Below are 25,411 nucleotides of genomic sequence, written 5' to 3' on the forward strand. Positions count from 1 at the left end.
CCTTCTGACGAATTCTTCGTTTATGCCATTCGAAAACCAAATTTCCAGAACGATCGAATTTGGGCTAAAGACGTCGACGACATCGCCAAACATGAACGATATCGACAAATCGTTCGCAATCCGACTTGCATCGGGATTTTCGTCATTTTCACAGCCAAGAAACTGCATTGGGTTTTGAAGGATAAAGGGGAATCCTGGGATGGCAGTTATTTCCGTGAGAAAATTTTATTGGAGAATGTCATTCCATTTCTCAGTGATCCAGACAATGTCTTGGTGGTTGGTGAGGCTGTCTTTCTTCATGACAAAGCTCCTTGCATGCGTGCAAATGCGACTCAACAATTGTTAAAGGAAAACAATGTCGAATTTTGGGGCAATGACGTCTGGCCGGGAAATTCGCCAGATCTCAATCCGGCAGAGAACATTGGGGCCATAATTAAGGATGAAGTGGAAGCTCTGATGATTCAGGAGCAAGGTCAAAATCGATATTCGGTTGAAACTTTGAGAATGAATTTGGAAACTGTGTTGAAAAATCTGGAAAATCGAACGGAACTGTTTGAAGATTTGTTGTGTTCTTATCCACCTCGTTTGAATGCTGTTCGAAGGGCTAATGGTGGTCATACTGACTATTAAATCGTGTCAATAAAATCAGTTTTTGATGGGCTTTCGAATGGTGTATGAATTATTTGTGTTGTTATTACAAGTGTTGCTGTGACCCCCTAGGAAAAGGTTATGCCCTGCCCTGTACATAGCACAGGCAGATGCTCCAGCATTAGAAGAAACAGCAGTCAGTGGGCAAAAGGCAACATGGAATGAAAGCACAGGAGGTCACCTACTCAGATGATGGCTTTGGATGACTATTCACTCAGCATGCTGAAGGATACTGGTTTCCAGAATTTTCTCCATCTCACTAAATCTGACTATGATAATGAGAATGCTATGAACAGCAGGACTTGATCTCAGCATACATGTCAGATCCCTAAAAGTGATACTGCCATTCAATTGGGTGGAGGGGGGCCTTGGAGTCGGTTTATTAGCAGTGCCTGTGACAACTGATATTTTACAACTGGTTTCCTGGTGCCGAAGTGCCTTGAGATCCCCTCACCTTTTGGAGGAATGTTTATGATGGCCATGTGGGATGTAACATTTCACTTTAATATCTAACGGATGATAGCCATGGGAATTTATGCTATTTCGGCTCTCAGGTCAGTTGATAAAGGAAACATCTTCACACTTGTGTATTGGCTAAAATCTGCATTCTAACTAGTGGGAGGGGTCTCTATTGCTTTAATTCTACTTGCATTGCTGAGGGGGATTCAGATGTTGCTTTGAATTCAATGGTTGCCGTGCTACTTAATAAAAGGTTTCTTTTGAAATACTCCATTTCAAGAGTCTTCACTTTCTTAAGTTAGGAGAGGAGCCCTTACATAAAGCAACATCTCTGCAAAATGGTCAGCCTGGAGAAGCATTATTTGTTCTACTGAGGGGACCCTGCAAACCATGTCCGAGAACAAAAGTGAGCAAGGGGAAGCTGAATGCTGGAGTGAAACATCAACCCCTCCCCCAACTGGAGGCCTGCTCCATGTACCCTGTCGGAGAGGATGAGGTGAACCTAGAGGACTCCAAAAATCCCCCCTGGTCAATCGGCATGGGGACGAAAGATGGCTGGGATGGGAGGACCAGAGGAGTCACCCTCACCCATGGTAACCAAAGACCATGAGGAGCTAAATGAAGCCTTGTTGAGAGAGGATCAACTGAAGAGACATGTAAAGTTGGTGATGGAGATTTTGGAAAATCTCAACATCCAGGGGGAAGTGCACTGAACTATCTACATGAGTGGTATCTCACTGCTGAAGAGGCTGAGATCAACATGACCAGGAACCAGTACCGAGTGGGGCGAGTGTGGAAGAAATCCACACCTCAATGGTGTGGATTTCAATCTGCAAACTGCATCTTCTCCGAAACCCTCAGCCTGTTTCAAGTGTGGAAAGGAGGGGCATTGAGTTGCAGAATGCTATTCTCAAGCACCAGCTAGAAACCAGAGTGCCCATTGGGGGGGGGAACCTATAAAACTTGGCCAGTGCGGGAAGGAGACAGCCCTGAGGAGCAGGGAGATCATAGAATCTCTACCCCTTCCCCCTTTTGAGGAGGAAACCCAGGCTCCTCAGCAGAAGGAACCATGCTCATTTGGAAGCAATCCAGAGGATGAACCAATGGTAAGTAAATCAATTAAACCGCTTACCCACCCCCTAAGACTGTTTATCCCCAACTGGGAGAGGGGGATAAAAATCTCCGCTTTAGTGGACTCAGAATGCACCTGCTGTTTGATCAGCCCAACCCTGGTAAGGAAATTGAGGATTAATGTAAGGAAGCTGAAAAGCCCCATAGCTTTTTGCCAACTAAATGGGTCAATAGCAGGGGGGCCCAACTTCTTTCCCCACTGAGCTTCTGATAGGCATCAGAAGCCATGAAGAAATACTTATATTTATAGTGGCACCTGGCATGGAATGGCTGCTAGTTTTGGGTCTTGCAGGTCTGAAAAAATGGAACCCCAAAATTAATTGGAAGCAAGGTACCATAAAAGTTCAGATGCATGTGACTTTTGCTGAGAATTCACACAAAGAACCTGAGGGGGCAGAGCACCAAGAAACAGCAATGCCTGCTTACACTATGCCAACCCAGGGCATACCCAAATAATACAAAGACTTGGCTGAGGTGTTTTTTTTGCAAAAAAGCCTCTGACAAGCTCCCCCCACCCCCACCCACTGTTCCATTGACTGTGCGATAGAAATCCTACTCAGTGCCAAACTCCCTAAACCCAAGATGTATAGCATATCCCTGAGGGAGATGGAAGAACTGAGAGCATTCATTAAGAAAAACCTAGCAAAGAGTTTCATTGAGCCAACCCGACAAAAAATCTCAGCCCCAGTGTTATTTAGAGAAAAAAAGATGGCTCTAAACGTCTCTGTGTGGATTTTAGAAACTTAAATACGATCAGTGTAGAGAACATGTACAATCTCCACCTTATGAAAGACATGCTAGAACACCTTGCTAAAGGGAATTTTTTTTCAAAGTTGGATTTAAGGGAGGCTTACTACTGTATCAGAATTAAACTGGGAGACAAATGGAAGACGGCATTTAACACCCCTCTTGGATGCTACCAATTCAAAGTGCTCCCATTTGGGTTACAAGGGGCTCCTGCAGTGTTTATGCAATTAATACACAAAGTGCTACATGAGCATTTGTATAAGGGAGTTTTGGTCTATTTAGACGACATTTTACTATATACTGAGACCAAAGCAGAACATGTAAAACTAGTCTGGGCTGTTCTGAACAAACTCCACTCTGCCAAACTTTATGCTAAACTCTCTAAATGTGAATTCCACCAAGAAAAAATCAAATATTTAGGGTAGCGCATTTCACACCAGGGCATAGAAATGGATCCTTTAAAAGTGCAGATGGTACTTGATTGGGAACCACCCAGAACACATAAACAGTTACAAGCTTCCTGGGATTTGCCAACTTTTACCGCCAGTTTATCCACACTTTCACTCAGATTGCTCTCCCATCATCAAGCTTTTAAAATGAAGGGGGGGGGGGTAACCTGAAACCAAAGTAGCCTTTGAACTGGACAATGGAATGCCAAGCTGCATTTGAAAAACTTAAATGACTGTTTTCAGCAGAGCCAATTCTAAAGCACCCAGACACAGAGAAACTGTTCATCATACAAGCGGATGCTAGCGATGTGACAATAGGAGCAGTCCTGCTTCATAAAAATGAGCAAGACCAGTTACAACCATGCACTTACAAATCTAAAAAATTGAATGAAACTGTGCAAAGGTGGGCTGTTTGGGAGAAAAAGGCTTATGCAATTCGGGAGACTCTTTTAACCTGGAGACATTTCCTAGAGGGGAATAAGATCCCTTTTGCAGTCTGGATGGATCATAAAAATTTAGAAGCCTTAAAGACCTCAAGGAAACTCTCCCCAAAACAAGTAATTGAATTTACGCTCAGATATCTCCTGAGGCAGGGGGGGGGGGGAAAGGGAATTTTCTGGCAGATGCACTAGGCAGAAAACTGCAATACAATAGTATGGAGCCAGATGTAATCAAACCCATGATACAAAACAATCAACTAGCTGCTAAAGTAAACACCAGATCCCAGGCAAAACAAGAAACTTTGATGGACAATGACACCACCCAAACTTTTAAACAAGCTTTAGCCACCGATGAATGGTTTTTGAGCCACAAATCCAGCTGCCTGATGAAAGATAACTTAGCTTGGGTGGGAGGGAAGGTGTATGTTCCAGATAGTCAAAGACCGCATTTAATGGCAAGGTACCACGACTCCAAATTAGCTGGACACTTTGGTTTTGTGAAAACTTTACATCTAATTAAAAGACAATTTTGGTGGCCATCACTAAAAAAGGACATACAGAGCTATGTAGTTAGCTGCCCTATTTGTGCAGCAGCTAAAAGATGTCAAAGGAAAATCCCAGGACTCTTATAGAAGGTAGCTGAACCTTCAGCACCCTGGAAAGAGATTGCTATGGACTTTATTGTTGAACTACCAGAAAGTGCAGGGAATACTGTTATGTGGGTCATAACAGACCTGTTTTCAAAGCAGGCACATTTTATACCTTGCCAAACGATCCCAACTGCCAAAGGTCTAGTCAAGTTATTCCTGATACACATTTATCGTCTTCATGGAGCCCCGCAGAGAATCATTTCCAACAAAGGGGTCCAATTCACCTCAAAATTTTGGAGAGTATTTTTGACTTTACTTAGCACCACTGAAGGGTTGAGCTCATCGCACCACGCCCAAACACATGGGCAATAGTTAGATTAGGTTTAGAGGAAGCTAGAGCAGCTTTTAAAATTCAAGCTGACAAGAAAAGAGTGGAACCCAAACCTTTCCATGTTGGAGATAGAGTATACTTACCTACAAAATTCCTGAAGTCATTGCAGCCATCAAAGAAATTAGGGCCAAATTTCATTGGACCTTTCCCTATCACTAGAGTCATCAACCCAGTAACAGTAGAATTACTCCTTCCAAAGACACTCAGGCAAGTCCATCCAGTATTCCACATTAGTTTACTCAAACAAGAAGTAATCTTATGATTCAGACCACCTGCACCTACACCACCTGTTCCTATCATGATAGACGGTGAACAACACTTTGAAATTAAGGAAATCCTTGACTCTAGGATCCACAGGGGAAAACCCAATACTTAGTTGCTTAATTGCTACCTTTGTCTCAAAATGAATGGGTAGCTAAACACCACATTGGGGCCCCTATCTTATTGAAAAAAATTCACTCCCAATGCCCTGACAAACCTTGTTAAAATACTATGATGGATTTTTTGTTGCTATCTTTCACAGGTGGATATCTCTTTTTTCTAAGGAAGGCAGCATGTCAGATACTAAAAGTGATACTGCCATTCAGTTGGGGGGAGGAGGAGTGCCTTGGAATCAATTTATTAGCAGTGTCTGTGACAACTGCTATTTTACAACTGGTTTCCTGGTGCCGAAGTGCCTTGAGATCCCCTCACCTTTTGGAGGAATGTTTATGATGGCCATGTGGGACGTAATGTTTCACTTTAATGTCTAACGGAAGATAGCCATGGGAATGTATGTTTATTTGGCTCTCAGGGCAGTTGATAAAGAAAACATTTTCACACTTGTGTATTGGCTAAAATCTGCATTCTAACTAATGGGAGGAGTCTCTACTGCTTTAATTCTACTCGCATTGCCTAAGGGGATTCAGATGTTGCTTCAAATTCAATGGTTGCCGTGCTACTTAATAAAAGGTTCCTTTTGAAATACTTCGTTTCAAGAGTCTTCACTTTCTTAAGTTAGGAGAGGAGCCCTTACAATGCACATGTTGAGCTGGGGTGGCATCTGCTTCTTCCTTACCTTTGTTGGCTACATTGTGATGTTGTTTTTTATGCTGAGGGGGTGACTGGTTGTTTCTTTAGATAATGATTTTTATTTCATGTTTAAGGGATGGAGGTTTTAGGGCCTTAGAGTATTTCTGGGAGAGCAGTACAGACATTTTCTAAAAACCAATGTGTAAATAAAGGTAAAGGTAAAGATTCTCCTTGCACATACAGTATGTGCTAGTCGTTCCTGACTCTAGGAAGTGGAGCTCATCTCTGTTACAAAGCCGAAGAGCCAGCATTGTCTGAGGATGTCTCTGTTGTCAAGTGGTCGGCATAACTAAATGCTGAAGGTGCATGGAATGCTGTTACCTTCCCACCAAAGGTGGTTCTTATTTTTCTATTTGCATTTTTATGTGCTTTTGAACTGCTAGGTTGGCAGAAGCTGAGACAAATAATGGGAGATCACTCCGTTATACGGCACTAGGGATTTGAACTGCTGAACTGCCGATCTTTCTCATCAACAAGCTCAGCATCTTAGCCACTGAGCCACGCATCCTATAATACGTAAATAAGACTTGGTAAAAGTGTTATAGCTAATATTTTCTACTGTTGTTAATACTAAACCAGTTTAGCTGTGGGGTTTCTTCAGTGAAGACAACCTTGTCATACCTTCCCTCCATTTGGGGGAATCATTCCAGCCCCCTTGCCTTGGATGAGGGCCTTTGTGCAACTGCCAGTTGTGTGTCACTTATGCCCTTTTCCTAGACCTTCTCACAGTCATCCATGCTCTAGACACTTCCCATCTTGTCTACGATAATATACTGTACATGGAGCTACCCTTGAAAACTGTCCAGAAACTTCAATTGGTTCAAAATGCATCAGCCCTCACTGGTTCTCTGCAAGTCTAGATTTTCAGATATGTCTTGTGGGAGCTGTGTTGGTTGCCAATTTGCTTGTGGGTCCAATGCAAGGTGCTGGTTGTTGCCTTTAAAGTACTATATGGTTTGGGACGAGATTATTTAAAAGTATTACACAGAAATAGACTGTCTTTTCCTAATTATATTTACCTGGCTCACCAGAATGCAGAGACAGAGTATGTTATAGGTCCTCTCTTTAAGGAAGCCCACCAATGGGACCAAGAAAAAGGGACTTCTCATTTCTGGTGGTGCTCCCTCTCTATGGAACATCATTCCCATGAAGATTGGCTTTCACCTTGGTAGTTTTTTAAAAAGTTCTGAAGACATGGTTTTGCCAGCCGGTGTGGAGACCCCAAGGTGATATGGAATACATCAAGTGGTTTGTTCAATTGTAGTCACCAGAAAGGGGTTGTATTTGGGGCTTTACTTCTGTAAGCTGCCCAGAGTCACTGTGAATGAGTTGGGCGGCCACATAAAAATTATACATAAATAAATGAGGAATGGGAGGTTATCTGCAGATCTCTCTGATAGTCCCCATAGTGAATTTGTGTTTAGAAAAAGCAAACAGATGGCTTTAGATGTCAACAGTTGCCTGGAGGGATGTCCTGTCCCTGCCAACCAGCATCTCAAATGAGACAATGTTCTTTCTCCAGGGCAAGTAACATTATTAAATATTCTTTGCTTTTGTTTACTTCAGGTAATCTTTCTGAACAGTGACCTCACCCTGCTGGTTTTTAAAAATTCTACTGAAGACTACCTCAAGGCTAGCCTCTTTCAGTGCTCCTAAAACCACCCATTCTTCTCTCCCACAAAAAAGGACTCATGGCTAGTGAGTATACTGCTGGGTCCCAATTAGGCTCTGAGTTACTAGCTCTAAGGTGATATGATGTTGCATCACAGATGACTCTTGGTGGCCACCTGGCTAGAAAGAAATCTCCTGCCTACCTGAACCAAAGGTTCACTGCTCTTTTGAAATTCTTTGCTACATAAAAAAAAAGAGTATTCTTGGGTTGTTATGTGAAGTTGTGCATCTGATGACATTGTCTAGGATAGTATTGTAGAGCTGTACATATATAATAGCTACAGTTAACACAAAGTGAAGCTTGCTGTTGAGCTAATTCATACAAACTGCCCAGTAGCTATCACAGATTAGTGTCTTTCAAATTGGAACATGCTAAAAGAACTTTTCACCATGTTACCATCTTGTTTAGAAATGACAGGGCTGCCAAGTATTTACGCTTTTTGATTGTCGGTATTGCTCTTGCTGGATTACATTTGACATATGTAATTAATGTTTTAAAGGTCTGTCAAGGTAACTTTCAAGATTTAAGACCATGTTGCTAGAAGGCTTAAGACAAGGGACATGGACTTTTGGAAAATGCAGGAATATATGTTTATCTGAGAAAAAGGAGAATTGGAGTGCAATCAACTCCCACGCTGACAGTAGACTCCATAAAGGCTTTGGCTTGAATAAAAATGTGGGCTGAAAGCCCAAATACAAAAAGCTGTTTTGTAACCTCAGCTCATTGTGAAGGAACAAATCATAAAGAAATGGCTGCCATATCTTTGACTGAAAATAAATCAAGATTTCACTACAGCTGATGAATTTGGAATATTGGAACTTGGATGATGACTTGGCACATCAGCTTCAGATGATGAAGGAATTCATATGTCTTTCTTGCAAGCCAGTGAAACCATCTAGAGGGTTTAAAGGTAAAGTTTTAATCATACAAGTACAATAGTTTGGAGTAAATTACAAAGAAAAAGCAGGAAAAGAAGTAAATCTTTCTCCAGCTTCATTCCAGTTTCCTCCTTCCTCGTGAGAAAAATCAAATCTGAATGTCTACAGCCTGTTCTCCATTTTACTAAAATTGAAGCTCAAAACTTGGATGCTTCCTACTTATGATGATTATTCTACTTTATATAACAACTTATCTGACAATAAATTATGCAAACTATTGTGCAAACTTTCAGTTCATGTCCCCGAACTGGCTTAATAAATATTCACAAATACATTTTGTGAGACAAGGGTGTATAATCCTGAGCTAGTTCTTCAGTAATTTAACAATATTTGGAGCAAAATTAGATGTGATAGGAACAGATACATATTATGTATCTGTTATGGGGTTATGGGGATCTCATTTTAATATGAAATGATAAGCAGAAGTGAAAGGAATTATACACAATTCTCTCTTATCTTACTGTGTTAAATTGAGATAATATTCAATACCTAAACTTCTGTCACTGATGCAAATACATTTTGGCCAAACTGAATGCTGTTGAGGAGAGGAAATGGTAGGCCGGTAGTGGAGCTTTGTCTCAACTGAGAACACATTAAATAGTCTGAAATTTCTATTTCAGGTCCAAGTTCTAAGACAATTGATGTGGATTGCAAGGACATTCACAGCCCAGGCTGATTATTTGGTCAGAAGAGACAGTCTGTTTTGAGAAAGTTGCTTCCCTTCCCTGCCCCCTCCCCCTCCCAGTATTTCATAGATGACCATATGAAGGCTATCTAGAAACAGTCCCAAACTAAACTATATATGTTAAGTATGCTTCTTAAAAATTAAAACAAGTTTGACATGATCACTTGCCAGCTCATATGGTAAAGTAAATACACCAAACTAAATACATTTCCCATCTGACTCAGCCTAATATATTTTATTAAATAATAATTTAAGAACTGCCAGATCCAAAAGAGTCTTAAGAAAGAGGTGACAGAAAAAACCCCCTCATATTTCTGTGGATCCACATATCACTAGAATACCTTTTATTTTCTCAGTTTATTTGTATTTTAAGGTAATGGTGGAAGAATGCTGTATTTGAAATCACTAGATGAAAAGGTTGAATTTTTATGCCTTCTTTAATGGTGAGTTACGTTGTTTATTATAGTGTGTTTACTGATTTATTATTTATTTATTTGAAATTACAACCATGCTTGGGATAAGTATTATGAAGAACAACATATTAAAAAGTTAAATAAAAATGTGTATCCCAACCTTCAAAAGGCCACCTCTGAAATAGGTTCACTTTTAAAAATATGAGACATGAATTTATAGGTGTTAAGGAAAGGGCTAGCAATACAGATAGATCCATATGCCAGCTGTCATTTTCAGTCAGCTTTATGGGTGCATCAACTGGAATAATATTAATGATAACAGCAATAGCAATAATACAGAACAGGAATTGTTATAATGGGCAAGAGTAACAGCCTTTGTTTGATGTTAATTGCAAAGACTTGTTCCTGCTGATGTGATAAAACTTATCAGGGCTGTAACACTTCTGAATGGTTCTTTAGTATTACTCCTCATTCAATAATGTGAGTTACTGCTCTAAATTCTTTTTAAAAAATCATGTAATGTGACAGTTTTAGCTAAGCTATAAGCCATTTTCAGACACATTTAAAATAGTTCAGAAATACTATCAGAATGGCATCTGCAACAAGCTGTGATGATGAGGTCCATGCTGACATGTGTGTTGTGCACAAAGAATGCAATTATGTGCTTGCATCATAATGTCTGATAATTCCCCGTGCACGCCCATGTGCCATCAAACTTCTGTCTGCTAGGGTTTTAGATACATGTCACAGTATATAAAAGTGTCTTTCTCTTTTTACTAAAAGACAAATATATTATAGATTAGAGAAAAAAAACTGAAGTAGGATCAAAAGATCTTAAAGGTTTGTTAGCATGGAATAGCATTCACGAGCCGAGGTGGCGCAGTGGTTAGGGTGCAGTACTGCAGCCACTTCAGCTGACTGCTAGTTCTGCAGCTCGGCGGTTCAAATCTCACCGGCTCAGGATTGACTCAGCCTTCCATCCTTCCGAGGTGGGTAAAATGAAGACCCAGATTGTGGGGGCAATATGCCGACTCTGTAAACTGCTTAGAGAGGGCTGAAAGCCCTATGAAGCGGTATATAAGTCTAACTTAAATTTATTAAATTACAAATTAATTAATTAACTGCTATTGCTATTGTTATTGAATCAAACCATTAACACATCTCTATATCAAAACTTATGGAAAAAAATTGTTTATCAGGTCCGTCTGTACCCATAAGTAGGAATTTGAGCTGCTTTTTTGAATAGTTGAAAGGGCTTCTGAATATATATTTCTCTACACTTTTCCTAATCTAATTACATACTTAATAATTCACATCTCATGGACAGCAGAGAATAATGGGCAGATCATCTGAGATAATGCTTTCTTGATTCCCAGACTATAATATTTTTTTTCTTTTCCTTTTAGCAAAGTATACATTTTGGGGGGGGGGTAGATTAAGACAGATAAAATAATACTCTCATCTTTTGGTGTATTTTCTATGTATTCATTCATCCATTTTCTGTCAATTTTTGGAGACCTGCTACTACAGGAACACCTAATGAATTAAAAACTATGTCATCTCGCATATGATGGTCCTTTGTAGCTCTGGATTCACTGACAGCCTATTGCCCTGTGCTAGGCAAATAAATATTGGAGATTTTCTATAAGTATTACACTTTTGCCAGAAGAATTACATTCATCCTAATGTCCAGATGCCATTTATTGGGAGATTTTATGTACTCTATTTGGCAGAGTTCTCCGTATCAAATGATAGTCAGTCTGTTGCAGTAAAGTAACACATAAGGGAAAAGGTAAGGTTAAACTTCTTTTCTCTTTCATGCCAGTTGTTTATGGGAAGGTGATTTTTTTTAAAAACGGGGCATAGAGTATATCTAACCCAGGTTCATCATCTGGTTGACAATTAAATTCCAGACCGCCTACTTAGAAACAGTATTTTCCTCCTTATATTCTATTCGGTTGTAAGGAACATATTTAGAAAAAAATGTCTGAGAAATAGCAGTCTACTCAGTGCCCTACAGCAAATTCATTTGAGAATTAATCAGTTGCAGCAAAAACAGCAATAGATCTCCTGGCACCTTAAAAATTAGAAAATGAATCTGGGGGGTGGGGAGGCGGGAATCCATGGACTGAAGTCTATTTTAGGAGATGCATGAAGCATATCTTGGTGAGCATGCATGACTATACAGTAGAGAGGGGGGAAAGCAAGAAAGATTAGATGGAAATGAAATGCCAAAAATCCAGATTGTGACAATCGCAGTAAACCTTAAGTGTATTCAGAGTAAGTCTAGTGATTATGACACCTTAGATTCATGTTGTCTTTAACATAGTGTCCAAATTTAAATATAGTTCCATGACTTAAATTATGGAAGCAAGAAAGAATAACAAAGTAAAAAGAAGCTAAGCAAACTGTGCAGAATAAAAAACAGCTGAATTAAAAAAAAATCTAGACCCAAAGTGTTATAAAAGAACTAATACAGAATTCTTAACTGATGAACGATTGCAATACTGCATTGCTATATAATAGCAATAATCATCCTTCCATGTCCTAATTAGTTAATACCTGCCATGAGATAGAACTATTTAGCTTACTTTTATCCAGAAATGATAACATGATTATTCATTCAAATGATAACAGTTTGATACTGAAATATTTCTTTGAAATTTCTTTGACAGCTCAATGGCAGCAGAGCTGTCATAAGACATCAGGAGTGAATTTGCTGAAATTGTGTGTATCATTTTTCAGTGAAAACATTAGAAGTGGGAAACCAAAGAAATTAAAACCAGAAATGATGATTTATTACTTCTTGCCACAAATCCACCTGCAAAAAATTCTCATTCATCTGCTGATCTTCCATATAACTGCTGTTCCTGATCTAAAGAGACTATTGCAATGATGTGTTCTTCATGAAATAAAAACACTAGCAAAACAATAGTAGGAAAAGTAGCAATAGCAGAATTTTTATTTCTACTCATTTGTCAGATATGGCATAAACTAAAAATAATAAAAATAACATAAAAAATTAAAAATGGTGATGAAATAAAACAGAAAATAATAGTCAAAAGGGAAGAAATTACATTAATCTGATAATACTACATAAATGTAGGCTGTATGACTTTTCATCTTTGGGTCAAGGAGCTCAGATTGAGCATTATTTGGTCAACTTGATCCTCCTCCTCCTCAGAAATGTAATCATTAATCTGAATAGTTTTCAATATTTGGCGCATATTTTATGGTGTCAGATAAAATCTGAATGTGTGTCTACATAGCGACTAAGCAGAATTTGGCTACAAAACATGTAATATTGGTTCGATGACCTGTTAGGAGGAATGAAATATACACCTTATCTTCCCTGCCTGGAAAATCTTTTTTCAAAAGGGATAATTAAAATGGCTCGTAAATTCCTGCAGGAAATTACAGCATGATAAGACATGGTCCGCATCTTCGTTTGCAAGAAAACACCTCAAGGGCAAAGAGTATGAGGTGTTATGATACCAACTTTCAATAACAGCTGAAGATCAGGCCTGCCTAGGAAGAACATTCTACGCTGTCTACCACTCGCCTTACCCTACATAGGTATTTCCACATCTTAAATCATCTTGGGCCCATACAAATCACTTGGGGTCACTCTATGTCCAGAGCGTTCTCTTTCATGATTTTTGTGGCTCAATTCCTATCCCAGTGCTTATAGAGCATCCTAAGAAAGACCATAAAGAAATAACTTTTCCCTGTCTTCCAAAGAGAACAGAAGTGATATCTTCTAATTAGTGCAACCATATTAGAAACATAGTTGAGATTTGCAAAATTGCTCTCAAAATGTATGCTGCATTATCTCTGCTGAAACAAACTTGGAATACACTGTAAAATAACTGTGCCATTACTTTGATCTTAAATAATGTTAGCATGGCAGAGATGAAATGGCATGTCAGGCAGTCCCAATCTTCCTCATTTCTTTATACCTTGAAATATTTAACCCCTGTTTCCCCCCCTTGACATACAAACTTACTGTAGATATATCTTTCTGCCATTGTTTAAATATTACATCCATTGCCAAAATAGGTATTGTTTAAAACAAAAAATATCATCCTTGGCAAAAACATTCATTTTTATCGTAGAAATTGTCCACAAAGATGACAATTCTAATTTCTCCCATCTATCTGAATATATGTGTGTTGTGGTCACTGACCAGAATTACAACAAAAACACATTAAAATAAAGTAAAAACAAAACAAAATTAAATACTACAATTGGTGGTGACATCATCAGTGGATAATAAAAAGTCTGCCTAATTTTATAGGCAGTGTAAACTGTTAGATACTAGTTTCAGCTATAATGGTTTCCATCAAGGTCCTCTTTTCCGGTGGGAACAGAGGTTTAATCGCATTGGTCAAAGGGTCTGACAGCTTCCTATAAAAGGGCTTCTGTCCGACTCAACCTTCCCTGGATTGTACACAGTTGCTACTGAGTTAATAAAGAGCTGTTGTTACCGTTAGCCTGTGTGTGCCTTTCCATTACCCAATCTAACATAGGTGACGAAGGTGGGATTGGAAGGCAACTAGGCGAACCAAAAAGAGTGTAGCAATCCAGCAAGTAAATCCAGCCTGGAGCTCAGCACAGCTTCAAACAGCCATTTTTGAGAGGCAAACTCAAAATGCCCTCAGAACACAAAATGGCCATGCATGCCCCACCAACTCCATATGACCCAGTCACTGAGCACTGGGACTCTTATATGCTGAGGTTCGACTGCTTCCTCGAAGCCAACGACCTCATGGGCCTTTATGAAGGCCGCAAGAAGAACATGTTCCTCGGTTACTGTGGACGGAAAGTGTTTGAAACTGCCAAAGACCTGCTAGAACCAACGCCGCTACAATCAGTCACTTGGTCCATGCTCCAGCAGATGCTGGGGACTCTCTATGCTCCCAAACCATCTAAGCATGTCCGCCGGCACAAATTTAATATTCGCAACCAGAAGGAAGGCAAATCAATCAATGAGTACGTTGCGGTGTTATGAAAGGCCGCAGGGTACTGCAAGTTCCAAGACTTTGACGAGCTTATTCTTGACCGCATCATATGCGTTGTGCGCGACATTAATTTACAGAGGAGGTTACTCGCCAAATCTAACCTCACTCTACAAATTGCCTTGGACAAAGCCAGGACATCAGAATCGGCTGTCAAGTCAAGAGAAACCCTGCTGCGCTAAAGCACTCCACAAGACGTGCGAAGGAACACACACGTTCATCGTGAGGCTGCAGAGGCTGAGAGCACAGAAGGCAAAGAAGATGACAGCTGCCGCATGCGCAGTAGCCGCACCAATCCAGTGCGGGAATTAGAACAGTGTTTCCTGCCTTGCGCTAGCTGCGGAGGAGACCATGCCCAATCGGCTTGCTGTTTCCGCAATGCTATCTGCCAGCACTGTGAGTGAAAGGGCCACATCGTCAAGGTTTGCAGAAGCGAGCACCCCACGATGACCTGGCAGCCAAGAAGCTGATCCAACCACCAGCAGAGGCCCAACCAAGGGGCATGGCAGAAGCCACCATGGTGCTCAGAGGGTGACACCAGAGTCACCTACCACACCTCAATCGGCCAAGTCCCCACTAGACAGCCAAGAAAGCTGAAGGTCACAGTCTTCATCGGGGGCTTTCCATACGAGATGGAGATTGACATGGGGTCATCATTGACCATCATGCCATGGTCTACCCTTAAGCGGGCTATTCTTAGCCTGAAGAAGAAGCAGCATCTGCGCGACCCTGACATCCGCCTACGCGATTACCAGGGGAACCGAGTCCCCATCATGGGCCAGGGCACCTTCTGGGTGCAATTCAAGAAATACAGCGGCCAGCTCCCAGTAATGGTGGTCAGCAGTGATCTGCAGAGCCTCCTGAGGCTTGACTGGTTCGAAGCCCTGGGCCTAGATGTGACCAGTATCAACGCCTTGAAAGACAAGCGCGCTGAAGCGATTTTAAGGAGTTTGAGGACATCTTCGGCACCGGTCTGGGTAAGTATGTGGGGACTCCAATCTCTTTTAATTTGGACCCCAACATAGCCCCCACAAGGCTAAAACCCAGGAGAGTACCTTTCGCTCTCTGCCCCCAAATTGATCTGGAAATTGACAAGCTCGTAGGCCAGGGAATCCTAGAGCCGGTTGATCACTCACACTGGGAGACCCCTATAGTGACACCTGTCAAATCTGATGGGTCTGTCCACATCTGCGTAGACTACAAATGCACAATCAATAAAGCACTACAACAAAGTGCTTACCCTGTACCCATTGTACAACACCTACTACATTCTCTAGGCCCTGGCAAAGTATTCGCTAAATTGGACATGGCACAGGTATACCAACAATTGCCTGTAGATGGTGCTATGGCGGAGGCCCAAACCATTGTGACGCACAGGAGTGCATTCAAATGTCACCACCTGCAATTTGGAGTTAGTATCTCCCCTGGACTGCTCCAAAGTGTCATGGAACAGCTTTTGCAGGGGATTCCAGGAGTCATCCCCTATTTTGACAACATCTTGGTATCGGCTGCAAATGAGGTGCAACCTTTCAAACAGTTTACAAACTGTTTTGTCTAGAATTAGAGACACAGGCTTCCATCTCAAAAAAGAAAAATGCCAAATTAACGTGCCAAGGGTTGAATCCTTAGGGTACCTAATCGATGGATCTGGGATTCACTTGACCATGAAAAAAATTAAAGCAATTCAGGACGCCTCTACACTTCGCAATCAAACTGAGCTACAGGTGTTCCTCGGGCTCCTTAATTTCTACAGCGTCTTTCTTAAACAGAAAGCCACCGTTGCTGAGCCCTTATATCGTCTCCTGGTGAAGAACGTGAAGTGGTCCTGGGGCAGAGCCGAGGCTGCCGCATTTGCCACGGTAAAAAGACTTCTCTCAGCAGACACATTTCTGGTGCAGTACAGCCAGACCCTGCAATTGCTGCTGACCTGTGACACTTCCCCACTTGGTGTCGGAGCCGTCTTCAGCCTCCATGCCCAATGGATCCGAGGCTCCAATAGCCTTTTACTCTAGGACCTTGTCCGCTGCTGAACGGAACTACAGTCAGCTGGACCATGAGGCTTTGGCTGCAGTGGCCGGAGTAAAGAGGTTCCATGAGTACCTATACGGTTGTGATTTTGAATTAATTATGGACCATAAACCGCTACTGGGATTGCTGGCTGGGGACCAACATACTCCTGTGTCATTATCACTGTGGATGACCAGATGGACTATTTTCTTAGCGGCCTACTCTCACCGCCTCGTCCACCGACCAGGCAACACTTTGGGGCACGTCGACGCCTTGAGCCGCTACCCGCTACCAGAACTTCTTGCTCATCCTACTCCCGAGACACCAGTTCTTCTCATTGACTGCTTAGAGACTGGTCCTGTCTCATCTAGTGACGTTGCCCGCCACTCTGCAAAAGACTCCACCATCAAACAAATTATGAACTGGGTGTGGAGGGGGTGGCCCAAGGGGCCTGTTGGGTCTGAATTCAAAATGTACCATTGTAAGTGTGACGAACTGTCTGTTGTTAATGGCTGTTTGTTGTGCGGGGACTGGGTCATTGTTCCACGCAAACTGTGCATTGCAGAATTAGAGGCTTTATACATAGGGCATCCTGGAATTGTCAGGATGAAGTCTTTGACCAGGAGTTATGTGTGGTGGCCTAACATGGACAGGGAGATCGAAGAATGGGTGGCTACCTGCACACCATGCCAAGAGTCCAGACCACCTCCCCCAGAGGTGCCCGCTCAGGAGTGGGAACGACCTCAGTTGTACTTGGTTGAGGGTGCACATTGACTTTGCCGGCCCAGTTCATGGCCAGACTTTCCTTGTAGTTGTGGACACCTACTCGAAATGGCTAGAGGTAGTCCTGATGACTACTACGGCAGAAGCAGTCATCAAGGTACTACAGAGACTTTTCTCCACACATGACCTGCCCGATGTCCTGGTCTCTGACAATGGGCTCCAATTCATGGCTATGCAATTCAAGACCTTCTTAGCAGCACAGGGAATCAGACATGCCCTGGTCGCGCCATTCCATCCAGGCTCCAATGGTCAGGTGGAGAGAATGGTGAGATCTGCAAAAGAGGCCCTATCTAGGATGGGCCCAGGAGATTGGCAAACATGGGTTGACCACTATTTGCTAATTCAGCACATCACACCCAGTGCCATTACACGGAGAAGCCCCTCCAAGTTTCTCATGGGTCACCGGCTAAGGTCCCACTTAGACCGGCTACACCCAAACTATTCTGCTGCATTGCCTCCTGACCCCACAAGCAAAATTCGTAACTTTAGCATAGGGGATTCAGTTTACGCCCACAACTATGCTGGTGGAACTTTGTGGATTCCTGCCATAGTGATAGGCATCATCGGGACTCGCTCTTATCTTGTAGAGCTCAAGGATGGTCAGAATTGGAGAAGGCACATTGACCAACTCTGTGGCCGCCTCTCCAACTCCACTCTTAGGCAACCAGAGGTAACTTCTGTACGGGTTAGCCAAAGCCCTATCCAAACGGATCAAGAACTCACTCCATCCACAGGCAGCTCAAACCCGAGGGTACCGGGAACTTATCTGGTTGTGTTGCAGGCCCACAGTGAGCTCCGAACAAACTGGCTCTAGAAGCTCCAGCTGCGGCCTGTGAAAGGTTCCAGGAGTTTCCACCAAGTGGAGCTGCGGAGAAAACAGGTCCATCTGACCTGTCCAAAGAACACCCTCTGACTGAACTGCGCAGGTCAGGCAGAACTACCAAAAAGCCCGCCTACCTGCGTGACTACATAACCAGTAGGATTACTCCATCTAAGAGGAGAGGGGTGTTAGATACTAGCTTCAGCTATAATGGTTTCCACCAAGGTCCTCTGTTCTGGCAGGAACAGAGGTTTAATCTCATTGGTCGAAGGGTCTGACAGCTCCCTATAAAAGGGCTGCTGTCAGACTCAACCTTCGCTGGATTGTACATAGTTGCTACTGAGTTAATAAAGAGCTGTTGTTATTGTTAGCCTGTGTGTGCCTTTTCATTACCCGATCTAATAGTAACAAAAATTAGCTATGCTCAAGGAGGCTGAATTGCACTAATCTGATAACAACAATTGTACCTAAATTTCCTGGGTGTTTTATCAGATAAGGAGTTATAAGGCAGGTCCTTGAAACCTAATAGAGGGCATCATATAGCAGGGAATTAGCAGCCCTTGTTGATGGGGGCGTATTCTCAGCTCACACAAGACTTTTTTGTATCAGTCCTCACAAAATGCTGTGGACAGATTATCAGTCATCCAGGTCACGGTTGTCCCAAAAATGCTTTTTCAAGAGGCAACTTGACTTTCTTTGTCGTTCCTTGAAGGAAGATATTTCGCTTCTTATTCAAGAAATTTTCAAGAAGTAGATTGAGAACTGAAGAAGCTTCCTGGATGAGAAGCGAAATGTCTTCAGGGAAAAACAAAGAAAGTCCAGTTGCTTCTTGAAAAAGTACTTTTGGGACTGCAATGGACAGTGTTGAAGCATGCTAAAGTTAGTGTTCTTCTGAATTTGGAAACAGTTAGGTGGCATAGGTAGGTATCTTACTGACTTCTAAAAAGGGACTTATCTGCTCAGAAAAACATTCTTAGATAAAGCAGACTGTCCTGTTGGACCTCCCTGGTGTATGGCATGCTGTTTAAATGCACTGTTTGCACTCTCATAACGCATCATTAGGAATACTTCCCTGAAAAGAAATAAGATGTTGAAATTTTTGTGAAATGGTCCTGAATGTATTGATTTGTAATTGTCCTCAATAAAAAAAGAACTCTAACCTGTGAAAAAGAACAGTAACTTTGACCAATGTGCTATGATATAGGCCAGTGCACCTGTTTTGGCTTTTGATAGCTCTTCTTCCCTCCTTAATACTATATTTGGAATGAAAGGGGCTACCAGGAAGAGACCCCTTAGAAATTTAAATTGCACCTTTCCAGAGGAGTAAAGGGAGTATAAAGTCCTAGCTGGGCACCAGAGCAATTGTGTAGGAGCCTTAGGTGAATATAACTGCTGCTTTGATATACTGTGCTCATCTGGTGAAATGAAAAGATTGAATTGCAGTCATTGCTTTTTGAGCATTTTGTGTGATATAATTTTGGTGTATACTGCATTTGGTGAAAGAATGAAAAACTATGCCCAAGTATTTAAAATATTTCACTTGTTCAGTACTCTGACCATTTATCCTTTAGATATGCAGTTTAGAACTCTTTGCAGTGACGAGGATCTTAGAATTACTAGACTTGACTTCAAGTGCTTTCGCAGAACAGTAATTGGCCAGAGTTTATTTAAGTCCAATTAAACTTTGTGAAATAAGTACTATGTCACCTATACACAATAAAGTTGCAGTGTCTGTTTGCTAGTTTTGGGGTGGTGGTGATCCTCTAATTAATTTATTTTGGCCACAAGTGGATTGATGTGCAGATTAAACAGCAAGGGAAATAAAATATCTCCCTGCCTCCTTCCTCTATAAGTTGGAATCTCATTAGTGTGATGGCCTTGCATACTACATCAAACTTTGATTCTAGAATTCTTATAAAGATTACGCATAAGCAACAGTAGCCATCTATCAGTGGTAGTAATCAGAAGCTTAGTCCATAGCCTTGCTCTGGGAACTAGATCTAAAATCAATAAATGCAATATTTATAATATTGAACCTGGTATACATGTGTATTATTTGGCCAGGTGTTGAAGTATAAAGGCAACTCCATAGATAGAATGTCTGGTCCTGACGCCTGCTTGCTCATCTGCCAATATATATTCTTGATCAATCCAGTCAACTAATTTGTTGTGTAAATGTTTGGCATAGAGTTTGCTTATTATACTTAAAAGGCTAATAGGACAATAATTAGCAGGCACGTCTCGGGTTGCCTTTTATAAATTGCCACTATGATAGCTAGGCCCCAGGCCTCTGGGATTTTCACAAGGTGATCAGTATAAGTAAAGGAAGCAAAAAGAGGTGTCCATCATCATTGTGTAATGTTTTGGGAATAGGTCATTGCCTGAAGTTTTGCCAGTCTTTAGTTGATTTATAAGCATCTTTATGTCAGCATTTGAGACTGGGCATCAATTAGGGAAGAGGTTAGCATTACGATTTAAATTAAATTTAGGAGAGGCTTCCTGTGAATATCATGCTCTAAAATGGTCCTCCCACACAAATGCAGGTGGGGGTGGGGAATTGGGGGCCCTGTCAATTGGATGGGAAGTTACGAGGCAGCAGAAGAGGATCTTTGGTTTGAGATGCTGTTCTCAGCTGCTGTCAAGAAGTTCTAGTGATTTTTTTTCTTTTTTGCACTGTTTATTCGGGGACATAAAGTTCTGGATAGAATGTTCAGCTCAGTTCTCTTTCTATAATTTGAATTTCCTAATCAGTTTACCTCTGAGAGGAATAAGCCAGCCCCGGTGTTTATTTTTTTTCCAATATTTGGGTGGAGGGCATGGCAGGAATAACTGAATCAATTGGGTGAATGTCTGCAGAAAGGAATTCCCAGATATGCTTTTATCTATAGTAGAATGGAGTTGCAATGCTGCTTCAAACAAAGGCAATTAGAAGTTTGCTCTGTGAGTTGCTGGCACAGACCAGCCCTGGCTCTAGGTGCACTTCCAAAATTGGAGTAGATTCTTTTTCAAGAAAGCAATTATTGAATGCTTTTACAACTGTGATACCTGGAAAATGGACATTATCAGGTAAATTGTATAGATATTTTTTTTTGTATAGGACTAATTAAATTCTGTAAGATTAAAGTGTAATCAATCAGGGAAAGTCTTCAGCCAACCCAGTGGAAGAATTCACCAGGGAAATCACTACTGATAGATCCATTCAATAGATATAAATTTTGTTTGTTAATTGTTTGTAATCAACACAGCCCCTTGTAATCCCCTTTTGAATCTTTAAATTGCTGGGTTTGTAAATGGGGGATTGTAACTAGTTCTAGAGACAATTGATGGATCTGAGTAAAAGTGCAGGGTGGCGGTGGGGGGGGAATGAAAGAGAACTGGAAAGACTGGGCTGGGCTATGGAAAAGGCATTTGCATGTTGAATCAGAAAAAGAAAGATGTAAAAGATAATCCCAGCTCCCCCTCCTCCTTTTTTTTTTAAAACCATTGATGCCTGGAAGGTTAAAGCAAACAGCTTAAATTTGGATTTCAACTTCTGAGGTGTTTCTTTGGCAAGGACAGGGAACCTAGAATAGAATTCCAGCATCCTTTCAAATCTGCAAGGAATTTTGATCCCCTTTTTCTATTCTGTCCAGGCTTAAAGGGTGGGACTGGTTGGATTCCCACATTGGAGGTGCAGAAGTTGGCTTCTGGTGCCAAGGAATTGGACAACCATTTGTCTGGGATAGTATAAGGACTAAGGGGGTAGAACTAGAAGACCTCCAAGGTTCCTTCTAGTTGTATGTTTCTGTGATTTGTCTCTACCTTTGTGTTAAGTTTCCAGAAATTATTACACAAATTATTAAATCCTAAAGGTACTTATATATGCTTTGAATTTGGTCCCTCAGCTGTTAAATTGAGACCTATTTTTAAAAGGTGGAATATAGACATTGATCAATAGTAACATAGCATTATTAAATTTTAGCAGCAGAGAAATTGCATAGTACAACATTGTCTTTAACTGTATAATGTCTAAATTTAGCTTAGTTGAAATTTATAAGCCATCACACAACCTACCTCCTGCTCCAGGAGCTGCTGCAAGTGAGAAAGAGTCACACTTACTTATAAACAAGTTGTCATGTAGCCAGGTTACTTGAAGTAGGAGAATATAAATTTCAGCAACCTAATTCAGATAAGCAGAGTCTGTGGATTTAGCAGTACAGCCTGCAATATCCCATGAATGAATTGTTAGTGTTTTAGAGATATCCAAATGACAATCTGAGTTCCCAATAGTAGCCATTGTAAAGGGAAGATCCTCAAGAATGGTGGAACATAAGTTGGTCCATACTGTTTGGTTGAGATCAACTGTTGATGTATCAGAAGAGGCATTTCCCGGGATGGAATGAGATTCAAAGCCAGACTTCAGTGTCTATATAATTGCTAATTGCTGGGATAAGAATTCTTCTCCTTTATCAGTTTGATCTTCAGCATCCTCCTCATCTAGCCTCCACAATGATTCATGGATATTTTGGGTGGAGAAACAATTGATGTTAAAAGCATGGCTGAATCCAATGTAGGCAAGAAATGAGCCTTTTTTCTTGGTGTATTTGATAAGCATTTTGTCAAGCTATGGAATATCAGGGACTGGGTTAGGTATTAAATGTTCTCCATTGGTGGTCTGTGTGCCTGGGCTTTTGGAGGCTCTGGCAGTTTTAGCAATTTGCTGATTGAGTTTATTGCCACAGTCCTGAATACATGGTAGGACCATCTTAATTAATGGTTTTGTTACGGAGCATATTGTCACAAATGTTTTTTCTTAGTTTATGCAATCTCTTTGTGGTGTCTGCTGAATCTGGCACTGCACCAAATGAGTCAATCAACATTACTTCCAGTGAGTCCTGGGAATACTCTGTCACGGAAAATAATGCAGTTTGTTGAGTAGAGTGCTTCTTCCTCTGTTTCTTTTATTACTGGAAATCTGCTGAGTGATCTGATTGGTCTATAATTAATAATTGCATTGATTTTTTTTCCTGTTTGAGAGTTAAACCCTCCACAGTTATTTCTTTCTCTCCTAGTAGATTTGGGAGTGGGTTCAGCTCTAAATTCCACTTTAGCTGTTTGTTGCTTGATGGTTTGAGCATCGGGTACCTTTACAGCATCTGCTGTTTTATGTAGGGGGCTCTCAGTATATTTTATAAAGGACGCTTTTAGTAGTCCAATGTTAAAACCATTTCCGAGCCGAGGTGGCACAGTGGTTAAATGCAGCACTGCAGGCTACTTCAGCTGACTGCAGTTCCGCAGTTCGGCTGTTCAAATCTCACCGGCTCAGGGTTGACTCAGCCTTCCATTCTTCTGAGGTGGGTAAAATGAGGACCTGGATTGTTGGGGGCAATATGCTGACTCTGTAAACCGCTTAGAGAGGGCTAAAAGCCCTAGGAAGTGGTATATAAGTCTAACTGCAATTGCTATTGCTATTTCCCCCATCAATTCCTTTTGCTTTTCAGTGTTGGTGTTCTTTGAGGGTGAAGGTTCATTCTCCAAGGGTGGGTTTCCAAATGTTTCATTATCAGGCTAGGTAACACTTTCAGCAGAGTTTACTCAAAACTGCACTGAAAATGTTACCTAGCCGGGTAATAAAACATTTGGAAACCAACCCACAAGCTTGGAGAACAAACCTTCATCCTCATCCAACACCTGAGCTACAGATATTTACTACTATTGTTTGTACACTTTGTTAACATCATCTTTTGTTTGCTAATTTTAAAACCAGCTAATATCCCAAAGTTCATTACTTTTTCCATTAGTATCTCTGTTCCTTCCAGAGGATCTTCCAAGATTATTACTAGGTCATCCACAAACATCTGTAATTTATAAGGTTCTCTTTTAATTTTTTTTGTCCAACAGTTTCCCTTCTTGTCTTCTATCTCTATTCAATATTTTAAAAGCTAAAATAAATAGCAATAGTGACAATCATTGTTATTCTTTGTCTAATCCCTTTCTGTATCTCATGAGGTTTTGTTAATTCCCAATTCAATTTGTGCCTTTTGAGAAGTATAAATTTATTTCACATTTGATAATATTCTCACCAAAGTGCACATTCTCCAAAATTTTAAATAAGAACATCCAATTCAAATTATCAAAGGCCTTTTCTGCATCAAGAAAAACCAATGGTGCTTGTTTTTCATTATGTTGTTTCGAGTATTTCAAAGTATCCAATACATTTCTAATATTGTGCCCCAGCTGTATTTTATATAAAAACTCCCATGCTGATAATTTGAATAAAGTTCTGTAAAACCATTTGCACTCTCTCTGTTAAAATCATTCTAAATAACTGATACAAATAGTTCTTGACTTATGATCATTTGTTTAACAATTGTTCAAAGTTACAACAGAGATGAAAAAGTGATTTATAAATGGTACTTGCACTAACAACTATTTCAATGTTCCTGTGGTCATGTGATCACCCTCTGTGACTTTCACAGAGAGATTCTAACAAGCAAAGTCAATGGGGGAAGTCATATTCACTAAACAATCACTGTAAAAAGGTTATAAAATTGGGCACAACTCACTTAATGACCACATCATTTAACAATGGAAGTTCCAGTCCTAATTGTAGTTTTAGGACAAGGACTACCTGTAATCATTAGTCAGTAATGATATTGGCCATATTTCTTTTGGTAATGTCAAATCTTAATCTTCTTTAGGTATTAATGATGTATTAGCCTCCATTCAACTGTCCAGTATCATACCAGTCTCTAAACTAGAGCTTATATGTTGCAATGTTTGTAATAATTTGTGTTCAAAAGAAGCTGTAAAATACCTGTTTAGGTGATTTCCATATTTTATAGTTCCACAAATTCCACTTATTGTTATAGGTTCATTAATTAATTGTAATCATCAGTCATTTTTGTTTCTTTAAATATTTATCAGCCTTTGCTAGGGAAATTTGTTCTTCTTTATTTCCCTAGTTTATTTGCAAATTCATTTTTTTCTTTGTTTTGCATATTTCATCCAGGCCACTTGTGACATATAATCTAAATGTATTTTCTAAATTACAGAAATTAGAGAAATCTAATTTCTCCATCAAGCTGAATAGAACATTATCCATATGGAATTGAAATATTTGACCTGCTCTGATTGTTTACTATTAATGTATTCCTTCATTGTCCAAGT

At 40.7% G+C, this 25,411-nt stretch overlaps 1 long non-coding RNA gene across 1 annotated transcript in view; it reads left to right on the forward strand.

Annotated features, from left to right (window-relative positions):
• Positions 1–21,170: 21,170 nt before the first annotated feature.
• Positions 21,171–25,411, forward strand: part of LOC148045537 (uncharacterized) — a 141,121-nt gene continuing 136,880 nt past the window's right edge. The window contains exon 1 of the long non-coding RNA XR_015696600.1: positions 21,171–21,328. This is a non-coding gene — a long non-coding RNA (uncharacterized LOC148045537). The remainder of the gene's footprint in view (positions 21,329–25,411) is intronic.

The sequence above is a fragment of the Thamnophis sirtalis genome, unplaced genomic scaffold, assembly GCF_051295495.1.
Source record: "Thamnophis sirtalis isolate CommonGarterSnake01/CBP01778 unplaced genomic scaffold, rThaSir2_p1.2 scaffold_5, whole genome shotgun sequence".
Taxonomy (NCBI): domain Eukaryota; kingdom Metazoa; phylum Chordata; class Lepidosauria; order Squamata; family Natricidae; genus Thamnophis; species Thamnophis sirtalis.